Source organism: Equus przewalskii, chromosome 6 (assembly GCF_037783145.1).
Source record: "Equus przewalskii isolate Varuska chromosome 6, EquPr2, whole genome shotgun sequence".
Taxonomy (NCBI): Eukaryota; Metazoa; Chordata; class Mammalia; order Perissodactyla; family Equidae; genus Equus; species Equus przewalskii.
The window spans coordinates 75537641-75556311 of NC_091836.1; the positions used below are offsets into that span (position 1 = coordinate 75537641).

Here is an 18671-nt window from a genome sequence, read left to right on the forward strand (position 1 = left end):
TTAGGAAATAACTAAGGTTCTTTACAATTGTGTTACATTCTCTGCTTATTTTTAGATGTTTTATTGTCACTTTCCAATGGAGCCAAGAGTTGTTTTTTAGGCACCCATGATGCTATCTTAAGGGTTCAAATCTCCTGACAACTTTTGATTTTTGCCTCCCTAAAACTATCTTTTAGATTACCCGACGTTCCTCCAAAGAACTGAAAGATTTGGGTTTTTTTACCTTATAAAAGAGGGGTGTTAGAAATAATCAGGTTTTATTTGTTATGTTGCTATTGAGTTTCATGAAATGAGTTGTCAAACCAGAAAAGGTGCTCAGCCTTCCCTAGGATAAATCTGTATAGGTAAAATGTTATTAATGTAAATATTTAAGAACTTGAGTGCTTCATGGGAAGCCCCGGGAGATTTGTCAGTGTTTCTATTGATCAGCATCCTGATGCTGCTTTGCCTGATGTGGGGCAACAACAATATAGTGTTCCAGTCATAGTTTTAGTTGTTACTGAAAATGTTTCCTCAGCTAGAATCATCTTTAATGTGAATCTAGCAACTTCTAGGCCAGAGGTTTTCATTTGGGGGTAAACATCAGACTTATCTGTAGAGTTTTATTAAAATACAGATGTTTAGGCCCTACTCCGAATCTCTTTCCTTGATATTCTTGATACATTCTTTGTATACTCTTAGCATGTTACATATATATTATGACTTGAATTTTGCATATCTCAAGAATTATTCCTCTGTAACATGTATTTTCATCCATTTTTATAAATCTGATGTAATAGTCAATATCATCTTTGAAAATAACTTTAATCATTATATGTATAGACATTTTGTCTGAAGCTTTGTTTATTTATTTTCTTGGATTAGCTTTGTTTTGCATGACACAGAAAAAAACAAATTTCCTTGTCCATTGTTTCCTTATTGCTATGAACTCTCTTCAGTAATTACGAAGTTGTTTGAATTCTCTGGCGTCTACATAAAGCTTTGGTACCACTTGGCTGCACCACTGAAGGCTCTGCAATCAGCTTCGGGGCAAAGTTCGCGCATTCACCCAGAAGCTTGGTCTCAGAGCCCATGGAAAAGGACTGTACCGGGTACTTCAGACTATTGACGCTTCAAAGAATAGATCTTGGGTACAGGCTTCTGATGTCATCACATAAACAACTTTAAGACCATACCAGTGGGCTGAGTCAGGATTTCCAGAACTGTTTTTAGTCAAAAAGCAGATGGGTTTGTGACACTGCTAACCCAAGATCCAGCAGAGCAAGAATTGATTACGTAGGACCGGATGAACCAAGGAGAGATGATTGTAGCTATTTGTTTGGAATATTGTTGATGTTGTTTTAATGTTCTGTTTTCTGGATATGTAAGGAAGCCCCTTCTCTTTCTTATTAAGTTATCTATGACCCATAACAATTTAGTAGATTCTGATTTTGTAAACTGAAATGGAACATTTTTATATATTATCTTATTCTCCCTGCCTCACCACAACTCCAAATTCAGAAATTTTTATTAAGTATTCTTAGTTTTAAATGGCTATGTAGTTATTTGCATAGGTTCAGTAAGAATCTACCCTCCCTTTTACTAGATATAATTGGAAAAATTGGTCATGCAACCAAGGCATTGTCTGGAATGTCTTATTTGAGAGTGATACTTATTTAATTGGGTATGACCAGCCACTGCTTTTTTTTCTCCAAAACTATGTTAAAATCTCATTGCATTCAACTGTTCACCCCAAATTATGGAGTATGAACTAGCCATTTTCACTTTTTCCTCTGTAAAATGGCTCTCCCTACAAAATACTTTTTATTTTTAATAATTCTGGCAATAAGCTACTCATTTCCTTTACTTCAGACACAAAATTCAAGATAAGCTGTTTTCCATCTCTTAATTCATTTGGATTTCTCCAACTTTCCTCCATGCTGATTACATAGGAAACAAAACTGATATTAAAAACATTCATTTATATTTCAATTACTTTGTTAATTATGATTAGCTGTTCAAAGTGGTACTATTATTCTCGTCTCCTTCTTTAATAGCCTTCATTATAGACACAAAGACCTAAGTCCATTTATTGGTTCTCTTCTGCATCTGAGTGGCTACAATAAGTTAAACAGCTTTTCTGGCATGATATCCTCTGCCAATTTACTGAGAAGCTGTGCTATGTGAACAAAGCCTATCTGTAGGAAAATTTCTTCATATCATTGAAGGATTCCTAGCCCAGTTCGAAATAAAAATTCGTCCTCATCTCTGCAGAATACATCCCAGACTGGACAGGCCAGATCAAGCAGAATAGTGATTTATGATTCTGTGTGAAGATCCAGCCTATCAAGTATACATCTGGTGTAAGATCATAAGACTTGATGTGAAGAAACAGTTTGAAGAGAGTGTCTTCAAAGAATACTTCAAATATTCCAAAATGTTTCAACATCTTGCTGCAATCCACACAGAAAAAAGTCAACTGGCATGGCTTATTCATGAGATTTCCAAATGCCATGAAGAAGCATCTGCCTCTTCCAAATTGAGAGCACTGACACAATGAAGGACATCCATGGGACGTAACCAACATCAGGTCTGTAACATGAATATGCTCCTAAGATACTGTGTAAAGCATCATGATATTGGCCATCCTTCTGAAATATGTAGAGAGAGGGAAAGGCATAGGATATGTCCAGCTTACTTCCAGACCAGCATCTGGATCATCAACAGATACACATTCTGTGTCATACAGAATATGTTCAGAGACAAGTTGTTTCACCAAAGCTTTTCCAACATTCCTTTCCTCTGGGGAGGAATGTTTCATAGAGTTCAGGAGTGATATTTACTTCACTTCCTACAGCTAGACTCCAGACTTTACCATGAACACTAGGGGGCAATCCCCGCGCCTGAATTCTCCAACCTTTCTCCTACTGTGCATTACTTCCCAATTGGGCAGTATTTCACTGGTCCAAATTACCACTGCATCTGCAATATTGCCTTCTTACTTAAATTTTTTTTTAGTGCACTGCTTTAATTTTTCAATTTTGAGACTCAGCTTAAAGGTCTGATGTTCTTGTCAGCGAGGTAAAGCTACTTCCACAGATTTGACAGGAAGATTTCCCTGGCGTAGGCAAAGTTTTCCTAAACAGGACGCAAAAGCAATCAGCAATCATTTGATGGCCCATACTCAAGAATCAGAACGGTGGTAGGAATTGGCTCAAATTCAAAATTCTTATGTCTTGAAGACTGAAACAGTGGTTCATGGGTCCTCTCTGTTCATGCATCATATTTCTACTGAATGGCTTTTGGAAGTTTTCTGAAGATTCTCTCTGGGACGGACTTTACCAAATAATTTCCAGCCGGGAACACTATGAACAACTGATCTGAGCTCCTTTTGTCCTCTTTTGGAAAAGGTTTTAGACAATCAGGGGCAGATGGAGGGGCGCTCTGGAAGGACGGGAAGGGGATTGCATCCAATGAGTCCCGGCTGCTCCAAGTCCATGGTCTTTGGTGTCTGCAGCCACCAAGCAGCTGCTTTGCAGAGGACAGGCTGCTCATGCCAGCAGTGACCTCATTGCCAGGTCCCTCCAGCTGAATATAATGGCGGTGGCGAAGGAGGAGGTTCCCTGCAGACCTGGGGAAGGTGTTGCTGGCGGCTGACCGCTTTTAGGGAATGAAGGTTGACTTTATGGAGACAGTGTTGACAAAGCCCTCCAGGTACTTGGCTTACTGGGTCCAGTCTTAGAGCTGGTAAGGAAAGTTACTTCCACTGCAGACCAGAGGCCTAGAGATGCTTTGAGGACTTTGAGAAGAGAGGAAGTTACCCAAAATGTAGAGGTACTGCAGATGAAATCTGGTGGATAGAGTTTCTTGGACTTGGCTTCCTAGCCGCAAGACAGCAAGTAATAGAGGCTTTTAGAAGTCCAACCTGAGATTCTTTCGGAAACTTCCAGCAGAGTAACCTTAAAGAAGTCCTATATGGTAAATTAACATTCTTGCTGTACCTATGCAAATAATCAGGCCAAATCTAATGAGACCAGATTCATTTTGTGATTAAGAATCTTTGAGTCTTTTTGGTCAAAAGTGGGGAAAAGGTAGGGAAAAATTTATGCTTAAATAGAAGATTACGTGTTGTCATTCTAAGCGTGCCTGATTGTCTGATTCTGGTTCTGTAAATTGTAGATGACTGACAGCAGTGCTAAATCAATCTTGTCCATAGACATGGAACCAAATTCTGCTCAGGGGAGAAACAACCAGAAAACCAGTTTTGGCTCTATTTGCCATTCATTTCAATATTCCTGACCTAGAACTGTGTCTGTTCTTGGGAATTTCCTTTGACCTGGTATAACACTTCACTAGTTTCCTCATGAATGAGTTAAAGTAAAATCTTCAACAAGTGTTTATTCTTATATCTGTTTGAGAGTCATGATTTTACCTACTTTTGAATATTATCTTTTAACATCTACTTGGAACTAAACCAACATTTAGTGGCTGATTTAAACAGGGACAGTCTTGTGCAGACCATGATGAGTTGATCACCCCGTTTCACTGGGCCCCAAGCGCCTGTTAAAGACTGTTCCTTCTTCTCTACACAAGCAGCAGCTGAACATCAGCTGGCTATGCACTCTAGAAAGCAGGACAAGGCTAAACAGCCCCAGGGTGGGGGGTACACTTAGACTTTCCACAGTCCAAGATAGTATTGCTTAAAATCACCAACGTTGTCAATCGATTTTCAGTACCCGACACAGTAGCGCTTGGTCTTGCTCACAAGAGGATACAGACTTGTGAAGACATAATGGTAGTGCACCCTCTCCCCGGACTGTGAAACAAAGTGTAGGTTCATGACATGTTTATGACCACCCTCCAACAAAAGAGCTTCCCAGGGGTTCCAGAGGCAATGGTGTGAATGGCATACCCAAAAGAAAAAGACCTGAATAACAAGATATCCCTTCTTGGTCATTTTCGTTCTTTTTTGTAACTGTGCCATCCAAATGAACAATATTCTGGAAACTCGAGGCTGCCTACTTGGTGAGATCTGACCAAAGTTACATTGTATTGTTTCCCTAAGATGATTTGTTTCACAGGGTTGTGATCTCTCACAGCCATAGGGGGGTGGTGGAGAACAACTGCTGAGCTCTATGGCAACCCTGGTTCCGTCGATCATGACAAAGCCATGCAGGAAGCGGTGCCTGACAAGACCCTCCCTCCTTGGGAGGCGTGGCATGTTAGATAACCCCTCAGCTGTGGGCCAATGAGTACAATCTTTGCATGAAGAGGAACAACAATAAGGGAGGTGATAGAGGCAGCTGTCTTTTTGATGAAAATTAAAGCTTACGTAGAGCCATAAGGATGGACAGCAGCATAGCATACTGAAAGGGGTCAATGTCTTATATTTATTCTCAACTGTTCAGGGCCATCTTGTTGAGAGTTGGCTCAGAACCCACATAACACTGACTCGGAGCCATGGTAAAAGATGTGAACCATACCCCCTTATTCACCAGAAAGACCTTGGCTTCTGGCAGCTTCAGGGAAGATTAAAGAATCCGTAAAGTGGCTGTTTAAGGTTTTGTCCTATATGCCCAGCTTCCCACCCTAGGTCACATGTTAGCTACTCCTTACCCGCCAACCCTGGACAATTAAAGTCCACAGGATGTGTTTGGGTTCATTACCTGACCAGAAAAGTATTTTATTTGTCTTCTGTTCACCCCCATTCTTTCTAGCCATCCCTGTTAACTTTGAGAACACATCTGCAACCAGCTTCGAATTACTCTGACATGTTTTTGTTGAGTTTTTTTTTTTTGAGGAAGATTAGCCCTGAGCCAACTACTGCCAATCCTCCTCTTTTTGCTGCAGAAGACTGGCCCTGAGCTAACATCCGTGCCCATCTTCCTCTACTTTATATGTGGGACACCTACCACAGCATGGCTTGCCAAGTGGTGCCATGTCTGCACCCAGGATTCAAACTGGCAAACTCCGGCTGCCTAAGAGGAACATGTGCACTTAACCACTGCGCCACCCAGCCAGCCCCATCCTGACATGTTTTAAATGTGCTGTGGATAAGTTCCTACACCCAGCTCTACTGCTATCCCCACCACAAGAACAATGACCCCTCTCCAACTTGCCAGAGCTGAATGTAATATTCAGGACTCATTTACTTCAGGGTTTTATTCAGGAATCTCTGGATACCCCTCTTGGCCATCTTCTGGAATATTAAACAGAAACAAAATTAGTGGAAATATTCAGTAGCCCAGGATGATCCATAAGCCTTTTCCAGTGCTCGATAATTTCCAGAAATATATCTACCCCTAGACATCATTCTTTGGGGCCCCAGGTACCCCCGAGCTTCCTCTAACCATTTCAGTACTTCACTGTCTCAGAATCCCTCTCTGTTCCCTCCAGTGGATCCTGGCTGAGCTGGACAATCTAGCAAACTGTGCACAATGGACTGTGACTTGACTGCCATGACAGGCCGCACAGGTGGCCTTGACACAAGACGATGGTTGTGAGAGGCATGACTCTCAAGGGGCCATCAGGCTCTGTCTTAAAATCCTCCTTGTTCCTTACTGACAAACCCAGTTAGTAGACACTGGCCTTAACGCCCTTTTCTACATCAGAGGCCCCGTTTAACTTCCTGCTGTGATGATGACATGTATCTTCTCTGGATCCACACGATGTCTCTTTCCATTGTCTGTGTAATCTCACCTAAATCACAATTAGCAATAATACTTAAAAATAATCTTTTAGGGGCCCGCCCCGTGGCCAAGTGGTTAAGTTGGCGTGCTGCGCTTCAGAGGCCCAGAGTTTTACCGGGTCAGATCCTGGGGGCGGACACGGCACCACTCATCAGGCCACACTGAGGCTGTGTTCCACAGTTCACAGCTAGAAGGACCCACAACTAAAATATACAACTATGTACTGCAGGGATTTGAGGAGAAAAAGCAATTAAAAAAAGAAAAGATTGGCAATAGTTGTTAGCTCAGGTGCCAATCTTTAAAACAAAAAATAAATAAAATAAAAAATAATTTTTAAAATACCTCTGAAAAATGCACAAACATATGTGCACAAAAGGACTCTTTCCCTTATGTATCTTGCCCTAAAAATCACTTCTTTCAAATAATCTTACATATTTTTGTTCGCTTTTCTTTTGCTTTGCTGGTAGCTCTGGTATTGTTTGTTCATTGGTGTCTTTTTGTTGGCATATCCCAGAACCCTCTCACATTATAACAAAGGCATAGATAGAAGCCCTAGTAATGGGTACGAGTATTTCTGAAAAGAAAAAGAACAAAATATCCCCCAATCCCTATGAGATTATTTCTATGCATACCTGAGTTTGTTTGGGATTTTTTGGGTTTTTTTTGCAATATCATTGGTGGGACAAAAGAGTTCCCCGAAATTAACTTTGCATCTTTTTCCATCATACACCATAGGCAGAGGTGTAGATTATAGAGTCTTCACAACTGAAATAGCTGGTTTTGTATTGCTGGATGCCAGATTGAGTAAAGGTTCATTTTGACCACCAGTAAAAACTGCTCAACTAATGTTTCAACACAGTCTCTTGTATTGAGTGCTGTGGAGAAAGAGACATAAGGTAAGTTTATTACCAGCTAAGAAAAAAAATAAATCCAACTCTTTCTCTATCAAACAACTTATCTGAATTAAAACTTGTCTCATTCTAGTGTTTTTATGAATCCTAGGCAATGTCTTCTCTCTGACTCAAGAATAAGTAAAACTTAGAGCTCCTCCATCATATGCCAGAAGAATATTTTTCACCCAATTCTTTTTTCTTTTTTTTTTTTTTTTGTTTTTGCTGAGGAAGATTAGCCCTGAGCTAACATCTGTTGGAAATCTTCCTCTTTTTTTCCTTGAGGAAGATTAGCCCTCAGCTAACATCTGTGCCAATCTCCCTCCACTTTATATGTGGGGCACTGCCACAGCATTGCCGATGAGTGGTATAGATCTACGCCTGGGATCCAACCCAGCAAACTCAGACTGTGGAACTGGAGCATGCTGAATCCAACCACTACACCTGGGGGCTGGCCTGAGACCCAGTTCTTAATTGTAGATATCTGAGTAAGGAACAGTCTAGGTAAGGCTCACACCAGGGGTCAATCAATTGTGAGGTTTAGCCAACTCTGCACCACTGACATTTTGGAGAAGCTAAGTCTTTGTTGAGGGAGCTGTCCTATGCTCTGGGAGATGTTTAGCAGCATCCTTGAACTATACCTACTAGATGCCAGTAGTGACACTCAGAATTATCTCCAGACATTGCCAAATGTCCCCTGGGGGGCAAAATTACTTCTGCTTGAGAACCACTGGTCTAGATTAAAGACTATGATTGAGCTAGCTTAGATAGGATGCTTAGTCCTTGCCAGTCAGCTGTGACCAAGGGACAGGGGTCAGTAAATTAGAACATAACTCTGCTGGATCTATGTGGCTGCTCCTTTAAGGGTCACTGAAAAATCCATCCACTAAGCATCCACCACATTGCAGAGATTTCCTCTAGGGTTTGGCTTTTGTAGCTTCGCTCTTTGTTGATGGTATTAAGCTCTTTGTTATTATATTTTTTACTTTTGTCTGCAGGTATTGAGATTTCTTGTCTTGTTTTGGAAGGTTTTCTTCTGTTTTCAGGTATTTCTATTCTCCTTACAATTTTAGTTTTCTGCCATCTTCAAATAAGCCTTGGGGCCGGCCTGGTGGCACAGCTGTTAAGTTCGCACGTTCCGCTTCTTGGCAGCCCTGGGTTCGCTGGTTTGGATCCCGGGTGCGGACATGGCACAGTGTGGCACGCCATGCTGTGGTAGGCAGTAGTTAGCTCAGGGCTAATCTTCCTCAAAAAAAATAAGAAGAATAAGCCTGAAGTTGGTTTTTGTTTAATCTAGATCAGAACTCCATTTCTCCTATTCAAGTCCCTCTCATTAGTATAAACTGAAAACTAGTAGGGAAAAATGTGAATCTTACTGTGTCTGTCCTCCAGGGAGGAAAAAAAAGAGGGAATGGTCATAATTTAATATCCTATGCTCATTTGCTTGTATACCCTGGAAATCTGGGGCTGTATTAGTGTCTAATAGCAAAGGCTTAGAGGACCACCCCCCACCGCCACCCCGCTATCATAAGGTTTAGTATATGTAACAGTCTGGCTGGGTAATATGCTTGAAAGTCAAAGAACCATGAGTCTGTTTGAGATATTCTGTTAAGTCTCCCAACCCACTGACCTGGGGAAAAGACTAAGATCTCAACCCCTCACTTGAGGGAAAGATTGCACTGAGTTTTTGGTAGGACAGAAGAGAAATCCCGTAACACAGGACCTTCCTTTTGAAAGAAGAATGCTTGAAATTCCTGGGTTTCCAGGGGCATGGTGAGAGCAAGGGCAGGGTGGGGGGGTGGTCCCACTCTACAGCAGAATATTGGGGCACTGGCAAAGGTAGAGGGGAAGAGAGCTTGAGGAGAAGAGATTCCTAGTGGCAGAGCAAAGAGCTTCCAGAAAAGTAAGCAGAGCATCTCGCATGGTGGTGACAGGATAACAGCAGTCATCCAGAGTTATGTGCAGATAAGAACTTGTGTCTGTCAAAGTGCAGGAGCTGCATCTACTTTGTCTCATAGAAAACACTTCACAGGCATCAATACCCAACATAGATGGAAGCGTAAACACCTACCAGCAAACAGGCAGTTACGAAAAAAGGATGATAACCTTAGTCCATTTTGGATGGACTGCGGATTAATGTATTTCCATCACTGATTGGTGATATGTTGGGGAACAGGTGCTCAGGAGGTACTTTTTATGGTTCAGAGAGGAAGCATCAGTCCCATTTCTCTTACCTAAGACATGCTTTTGGAAGGAGCTAATTGGCACTGGGGTAAGAGGAGAGGGAAGCTAAGTTAATAATTACATAAGAGAACCCACCATTACGTGAAACAAGCATTTTTATAACTTCTAAGTATACACGTAGCATTGTGAAGGACCGAAAGATAAATTCAACATATCCCTGCCCTCAAGAAGTTTACAGTGTAGTGGGGAACGGAACAACTACATTATACATTATGTAATTACACTGTTATACAGAATATAACAAATATCATACAAAAATGCTACTTTGGCTAAGAGGAAGAGAAAGTCACAAGTGTTTGAGAAAATCAAGAGTAGCATTTGGACCAACTGGGTAAATCAAATAGATTTGAGTAGGGACATTTAAGAGATGATTTCAGGAGCCCATATGAGAGGCAATGAGATTCTAAACCAGGATAGTGGCAATGAAACAGAAATGAGGGACTAGATTTGTGAAAAGTTGCGTATCTAGCTTCTCTTCAAGATTTGTTGACTAACCGTATATGGGAGATGATTGGGAAGAAGGAGACAAAGTGTTTGAGCATTGAGAATTGGGACAATGAAGGTAGGGTTAACAGAAGTAAGAGGGGCAAAAAGGAAATGAGGTGGAAGATGGCAAACTTACTTTTTGAGATGCTGCTTTATAAATACAGTATACTGAGTATACAAGAGGTTGTTGATTATACAGGGTGTGGCTTATTTTTCCCCCGGTGAAGACTCCTGTCTTTTGATTCTGTCTGTTCACATTTACAACCCTGGTTTGTGGAGACTGTGCAGCATAAGTATTTATGCCCTGAAAGGCAGTGCTCAGGATCCATGCCATCACCACCCACCTCCCGCCATCACCTCTTTATTTAGCCTTAGCCTATGAGTAACTCAGATGCCTGCAGTTTAATTTTCCTCTCTGTGCTGATGTGATTGAGATGAGCCTGCTCAGCTGGGATGTAGGAGTACTCTATTATTAATGCTTTGTCAAGGGACGAATGACTGCCTACACAGACTTGGGTTTTAACCAAAGATTATCTATCTTCCGCAGTTTTTTAGCTTCTCAGCACAATCTGAAAGTACCTGACTTGGATGCTGCAAAAATAAATATACTGTCTCAAGACACCATTCTCGATAAATCAACTGAGGCACTCTTACTAAATTGAGTCTCTTCAACTTTTCTCTGAATTCTCCACATGTCAGCGTAGAACTGCCTCAACCTTCCTACCTCTACTTCACACACATAAATTTCATTCTCATTTCCGACAGCTTCTATTTCCTTGGACCTATATTTTGTTGTGGTTTAATATTTTTTATATTTACTCTCTCTTGTTTATAAAAGTTATACATACTCATTGCAAAAATAACTTGATTTGGAAACTAAGAAAAAAGTCTAAAGAAGAAAATATGTGACCTGTCCTTTCATTACTGTTAACACTTTGGTCTCATCTTTTCCATCTTATACATATTTTAATTTTAAACCATACCTGGGATTCTACTGTGTAAATGATTTTGTTTCCCAATATTTTAACCACTATATTTTGAGAATTTTTTCATATCATTAAAATTATTTTAAATCATTTTTGGTAACTACATGAAATTTCATTATTGTAGATGTTGTATTTTTCTTTGTGGTATCGTCTCCTATGCTGATTGCTTCACTCTTTACAATAAAATCTTCCTGAGCTATGCATATTTGTATAGCCACAAGAGAAAAAGGAAAAAATAAAAGGCAAAATTTATATAAAGAAAAAATTACAAAATTCTTAATTCAAGATTTCTGTTTATACTTCTGCTGTGAGAGAGATACATAGTTTGGTTAAGAAATATACAGTTTTGTTTTGAAAATGATTATGTGAGGTATTTATACATGTTTAAAAGAAATAAATAGAGAATTATCTTACAGTCTAAGGGCTTCTGAGTTAGGCAGAATTTTCCCTTTTTTATTAACAAAATTAATACATATTCATAAGTGCAAATAACTGGAGAAGTATATAAATAAAATATAGGGGCCGGCCCGGTGGCACAGCGGTTAAGTTCCCATGTTCCACAACTTGGCGGCCCGGGGTTCACCGGTTTGGATCCCGGGTGCAGACATGGCACTGCTTGGCACGCCATGCTATGGTAGGCGTCCCACGTATAAAGCAGAAGAAGATGGGCACGATGTTAGCTCAGGGACAGGCTTCCTCAGCAAAAAAGAGGAGGATTGCAGTAGTTAGCTCAGGGCTAATCTTCCTCAAAAAAAAATAAATAAATAATGTAAAATAAAATAAAATAAAATATATAAGTGGATATTTCCCCATCCCACTATCAAAAAGCAAATAGCTTTCTACAGCATATATATTATACACTTTATATTCATATACATTTTTAATGGAATTGCACAATTCATATGGTTCTACATTTGCTAAGTTAACATTAGTGACATCACATATTTCTACTTTTTTTTTGTCTTATTACTATTCTCTATTAACTTCATGGGAATGATGTATGAGAAACCAGGTGCCCTGGCTTCATGTTCCCCAGTGTTCTCATGGATGAAGTTAGATTTTCCTTTAATCTTCAGAGAGATTTGTGTTATGTTCAGATGATTCTAACACCCTGTTTGGATCTATATTCTATAAAATCAGTTTTAAGTTTCCTAAATGGTAGGGAAGGAAGGAAATGATACACATTTATTGCCCTATGCCCCATATTTACTCTACCTGTGTATTTTTCTTATCATCTTATCACTGTGGAAAAAATCTTAAAGTAGGAAAGAGCAACATGGATGCAAACTTTGCCCATCTTTGATGAAACTAGGAAACATCTGAAAGCCCAAACCACGAACAGGAAGTGCTGCCCATAGCAGCGAGGACGACAGCAAGGATGATCAGACTGCAAATCTCGAAGACACATGCACAGAGCTGGCAGAACACACTTCTAGGTGAACGGGCACAGCCTGAAGGGCAGAAGCAAAAAAATTATTTGGTGACAATGAGAATAGAGTCCATGGGCTGCTGGCAGGAGCTTCCTTAAAACTAGTGTGATTCTTCTAGGAGGACCTCCTCCAAATAGAGTCCAGAAGTAACCACCTCTTTCAATGATAAGCAACAGTTTAAAAAATTGTACAGAACTTAAAGTTATCCTAAGAAAAAAAAGAGGAAAGGAACTAGAAAAATAAATGGCAGATGAAAAATATTCATGGAAAAAGAAATGCTGCTACAAAGAAGATGAATATTGTGACCTAATCCTTCACCATGAATTTTAAAGACTTAGTAGTTGAATAGAGCATAGAGAAAGAAAACGTGAGGACCGATGTGCTGTGGTTTGTTGGGTCCTTCATTAGTTTATAGGCTATCCATTACAAATATTTAAAGGTTTAGGGGTCCTTAAATTGGGGATTATCTAACAGTCAAGTGCAATGTATAATTAGGCCTGATTTTCTTCAACGAAAGAATTGAAATAGTGATCCCTACCTCATAAGAGCTGACATGAGAATCCAATGTAAAAGCTTAGGACAGCACTTGGCATAGAGAGGGTCCTAATAAATGTAAGCTATTTGTGACCCATTTTGGAGAGTGCAATCTCGGGGAAGCAAGAGAGAGGGGAAAGACAGCACTGAGCCAAAAAAAAAGAGGAAGGAAGAAAGTGAGGCAAAGAAGGAAAACAAACATAAGATGGTGCAATAAGAGAGCTGGCTAAGCTTCTTAAGAAAACATTGATTGATGGGCCATATGGAACCACTTCATCTCGAAACAGTCCCTTTGGGCAGCTGCTTGGTTAGACCTGAGTGCTAGAGCTGCTACAAGTCCCTCCTACAGTGGCTGGCACGATGGTGCCATGGAGCTCAAGCCAAAGCCTGGCCCTTGCACCCAGATGGCCAGGGCAGCAGGTAGTGTTAGGAGATGAGACAAATGTACCAACTCTCAGGGCTTTGCCTCCTGAGCCAGGAAACAGAGCAAGTGGCCAAGGGCCTGAGGACAGGGTGGGTAGGGCTAAGTGGATCAGGGAAGGACATAAAGTGGGCCCAGTGCATTTTTAATAAAATATATTTGTGGCTAATTCTAAGTAATAGCCAGAGAACAAAGAAATAATATATCAGACCAAAGAGAAAATTGGAATCAAATTAAGGGACCAAATATGTGAGGATGAATGTGATAAGGAAAAAATAAAATCATGCAAAGTCCCCAGAGGAAGACGACAAGGGGAGACAGAGGAAGGAGGGCTGCATTACGACGGCCAGGGTCCCTGGGCACTTACCCTCAAGGTCTCCTTCCCCCATAAACAAAATTTATGTTTCACCACTCTGTTGGTATAAACACAAACATATTACTATTATATATTAAAAACATTTCTTTTACCTAAAAGTTCATTTTTTAGTTCTGATTTAAAAAAATTAAAATATTGTCCTGGGCCCAGAAAGGATCATAGGCCCCAGGCACTGTTTCTACTATACCTCAGTCAGCCCGAGAGGAAGCACAGGGCTCCAGAGAACAAACAAGGCTCGGCTGGGAGCCAGCTCCTTCGGGGCAGGTTCTTGCTCATCCTTGTGACCCTAGCACCTCACTGGAATAAATTCCTTCATCCTCCCAATATTCAGTGAATGCCTACTCTGTGCCAGGCACCATGCTAGGTGCTGGGGGTGCAAAGATAAGTAAGAGGCGGCCCTTGCCTTCCATGTCGGTTCCAATGCCAGTGGGGCTATATCTACTAGGAATCTTTCAGCTGCAGGAGAGATAAAGTATATTTTTAAAAAATTGAGATTTTTTGGGGGGGATTAAGCAAAGAGCATATTTATTAGCTCACATAAATGAAAATGTCTGTGGTAAGAACAAGTTTCCTGCCTGACTGAATTTAGAGATCAAGCGATCATAGCAAAACAACAGTGAATGTTAAGCTCTCGTGTGCCTGGCACAATTCTGAGCATTTACATTTAACCACTCATTTAACTCACAAAAAAGCCACAAGGCGGGTGGTACGATTAGCTCCATTTTGCCCAGGAGAAAAGGGCGATACACAACTTCTCTCTCTTTCTCCACTCTGCCTTCCAGTGTCTGGGGTTTCTTCTCAAGTCTTCATAGTGGCCCTGAATTTATTAGAGTTATTTATGAGGGAAAAATTCATGGGAGATATTAATAAAGAATCTGCAGGACTTGACTCTTTAGATGTAGGGATTGGTGGGGCGTGGGGTGAAGGGTCAGGTCCTGGTTGTAACACTCTCTAAGGTGAATAACAGAGGACAGTCTTGACTCCTGAGAAGGATGAGTGCTGTTTTGGATGTGTTTGGATTTAGCGCATCAATGGGATACTCAGATGAGTGTATTTTTTTATCATATTTTTTATCTCCTCGGGAGAACTCCTCTGAAATTACTAACCCTCCTGCTGGGTTAGAGGCCCCATTTGTGTGTTCTTATAACAGCTTATATTTCTCTCATCATAGCACTTATTTAAAACTTTATTACAGTTGCCAGTTTAATGTAAGGTCCATAAGGGCAGCATCCCTGTCTGTATAATACACCACCCATCACCATCACGTAGGACAACAAATATCAAATGAATGAATGAGTAAATGAAAAATCTTATTTAATCTTCACAATAGAGCTGGAAAAAGTGAAGTGTCACTCACCAGCAATGAAGCTCTGATGTCTTTGACTGTGAAAGCCATCCTGTTTCCATGCACCTTGACTCCTCCCTATTTAAGACAGATTTGGGTAAACTAAAACTATTCACACAAGAATGGCCAATGTTTGAAGGGACATATCACAAGGAATGGCTGAATAAACCAGCAATGTTTGCCCTGAGGAAGAAACTGTGGTAGAAGTCCCAGATGGGTCAGTCCAGTGTGCCCGGCTGGAGTTAGACTCCGAGGACACACACATCAGAAATAAAAGAATTTTATTGTACAGATGTTGCTAAAGGGAGACCAACTACCACATACTGGGAACCATAGAGACAGGTTTTGATCTCAGTATAAAGAAGAGTTTCCTGTCAGTCAAAGTTGTCCAAAAATAGAGTTGCCTGAGAGGTAGTGAGTTCCTTGTCCCTGGACTTTTTCTCTTCTTTTCTTTTCTTTCTTTCTTTTTTTATTTTTTTTTGGGGGGAAGATTGGCCCTGAGCTAACATTTGTGGTCCTTTTTTTTTGCTTGAGGAAGATTGCTGCTGGGCTAACATCTATGCCATCTTCCTCCATTTTATGTGGGACGCCGCCACAGTGTGGTTTGACCAGTGGTACTATGTCCGCGCCCAGGATCTGAACCTGTAAACCCTGGACTGCCGAAGCAGAACATGTGAACGCAACCACTACACCACCAGGCGGCCCCTGGACTTTTTCAAGTATAGGCGAGATGGTAGAGGACATTTAAGTGTTGCAAATGCAGGTGGATTCGATGGCTTTTGAATTCCCTCCAATGCTGTTACATGATTCAACTCTCAATAAAGGAAAGTCAAAATGGCCTCCAGTCCTTAACCAGGGGAAGAAATTTCCTACCAGGAATGTAGATTTTCTTACCCATGTAGGAGGAATATTACAGCGGAAAACAGACATACAGCTTGGATAATCCTGCCCATTTTCTTCATCCTGTTTCCACTACTTTATTTTATTACAATTTAGGATCTCATTTTGGCTTCCCATGTAGATTCTGTTGCAGGACGGAAAATGTTCTGACTGGCCAGCTAGATTATTCTAGCTCACTTAGCAGTTAGACTTCTCAGGGAAATTAATACATCCAGCACTCAAGTTAATCAGGGTTTTCTGAGTATGGTTATTGCCAACCAATACGTCTTAGCCTAATCATGCTGGAAAGCATAATAAATTTGTGCTTCTGGTCTGAAGAATTGAGAACCAAACTCTGAATTTTGGTAATCTACCAGTACGCCTCCTCCCTACTTAAAGCAGACACCTCAATGCCACACATGCTGGATGACAAGCTGGTACTCTGTGTATCTCCACTCCCTTTAGTTTATAATAATATGTATTAATAACAAAGAGAACTGTTAAGAAATTAAGTTACTTTTAACTCGATTTTTATTATTTGCTGCTGTAGAAGCATCAGGAAGGAATAAAAAGTAACAACCCCTCCCACCCCCAAGTTAGCTAAACCTGTAGGTTCCTAGGGATCAGGCTCTCAACCTTCATGTGCTTCCCAATGAGCTATCAAGACATTTTATGTGAGAAATGTGCATTTGGGCTCTTAATTTTGTGCATGCGTTCAAAGGGGGAATTTGGGTGGATTTCCAAGAATTTGGAAAAAGAACAAGAATTTATTTTTCCTTGGGGCTAGAGAACCAAGCCTGCTCAGACCAGCCCTCCGTGATGGCAGAACCTTCAAAGGAACGGTTGCTGGGAAGCTGATACAGTGTGCGCACTATGGCCTGGAAGCCTGCAGGAGGAGCCTTGAATTTCTGCAGAGGAAATGGAGCTCCTGCAGAGCCGCCCTCCCTGGAAGGACCCCAAGTTCGGAACGCTAAAGCTGGATAGGCACGCCTGGGGGTTGTTAGATGAGGCATCAACCTGGACACTGGTACCCCAACAGCGCCATCCTGTGGTGATAGGGAGCAATAGCAGCAGAGACATTCAGTCTGAGACGGGGAGATGGGTAAACCTGCCAGTGTGAAGCGTACAATCTAAAGAAAAGAAGCAGCCCTGTAGTGACTGATACTAGACTTCCCACCAATCATGGCAGGTGGGGGCTTGGACTCTTCTAACTGAATCCATGAAAATTGTTTTAAAAAATCACCGTTGAGCTCTAGTTCCATTTTAAATCCCCGTCTTCACCTAAAGTTCTCCTCCCCGCCTCCTCAGTCATTATCTGTGTCCTTTCTGTTTTCTCTTCTTCAGGGCCCATAACCTGCCCTTCTAGTTCATATGTTGGCTTGTTTTTATCTGGCTTCTAATTTTACTTATTTATTGCCTCTCTCCCCTTATGAGAATTTAACTCCATGAAGGCAGGGATCTTGTCTCTCTTGTGTGCCACTGCATCTCCAGCTCTTAAAATAGTGCCTGGCAGACACTCAGAGTTCAGTAAATATTTGTTGAATGAGTGGACGAATGAATTATACACCTGAAATTATTTTCCAGGCACTATGCCAGGCACTTATGTCATATAATCTTCACAAGAGCCCGATAGGGGCAATCGTTATCCCATTTTATAGATGAAGAAACTGGGACCCCAAACAATAAACCACTGAGCTCTGCTGTTCCTCACCATTCCTGTTTCCCTTCCCATTATGTGCCTTTTCTAAGAACACTTCCTTAAACATACCCCATGTTTCCTCCTTCAGGTTAGGTTGTGTCCCTTCCCTTTTTCATCTCGAAATAACCTCTGTATAACCATCCTTACATTTACATCATTCATTACATGTTTGCATCTCCCTAAACTCTGAAGCCTCAGAAGGGATTGTCATCTTGGTGTTCACAAGACCTAGCATAGGGCCTGGAACACAGTAGGCACTCAAAAAAGTTTTTATATGACAATGACTAAATGAACGGGTAGATGATCATGTTCCCATCCCTAGCCAATCCCCTCGCACTTCTCAATTCTGTGATGCTCTTGCTTCATGAGGGCCTACAGTGTACCAGTCATAGTGTTTGGTATGGGAAATACAGAAATGAATAAAACTGTCCCGACTGCAAAGCAGCCACAGTCTAGTGGAGTGGGAGATGGGAGAGTGACTGCAAACAATCATGATTAATGCAGCCAGCACTGAGGTGTGCAGGTGGTGCTTTGGGAGCAACGAAGAGAAACATCTGGTCTGGAAACAGGGGTACCTTGCTGAGTTTTGCAGGACAGTAGAGACAAGAATGAGAGCACATAGCTCAGTGTGATTCAATAGTAGAACGAGGGGAAGTGGCAAGAGGTGAGGCTACAAAAATGGGCACGGACCAGATCACGAAGAGCCCTGAAGG

At 41.1% G+C, this 18671-nt stretch overlaps 1 long non-coding RNA gene and 1 pseudogene across 1 annotated transcript; both read right to left on the minus strand.

The window, feature by feature from the left end:
- Window positions 1-1850: 1850 nt before the first annotated feature.
- Window positions 1851-10642, minus strand: LOC103553546 (TBC1 domain family member 12 pseudogene; annotated as a pseudogene).
- A 1592-nt stretch (window positions 10643-12234) lies between these two features.
- Window positions 12235-16899, minus strand: LOC139084191 (uncharacterized). Its single transcript, XR_011541581.1, has 3 exons — window positions 15393-16899; window positions 14027-14072; window positions 12235-12725 (listed from the first exon to the last, which is right to left on the minus strand). It is a non-coding gene; the product is annotated as an uncharacterized lncRNA (long non-coding RNA).
- Between the last annotated feature and the right edge of the window lie 1772 nt (window positions 16900-18671).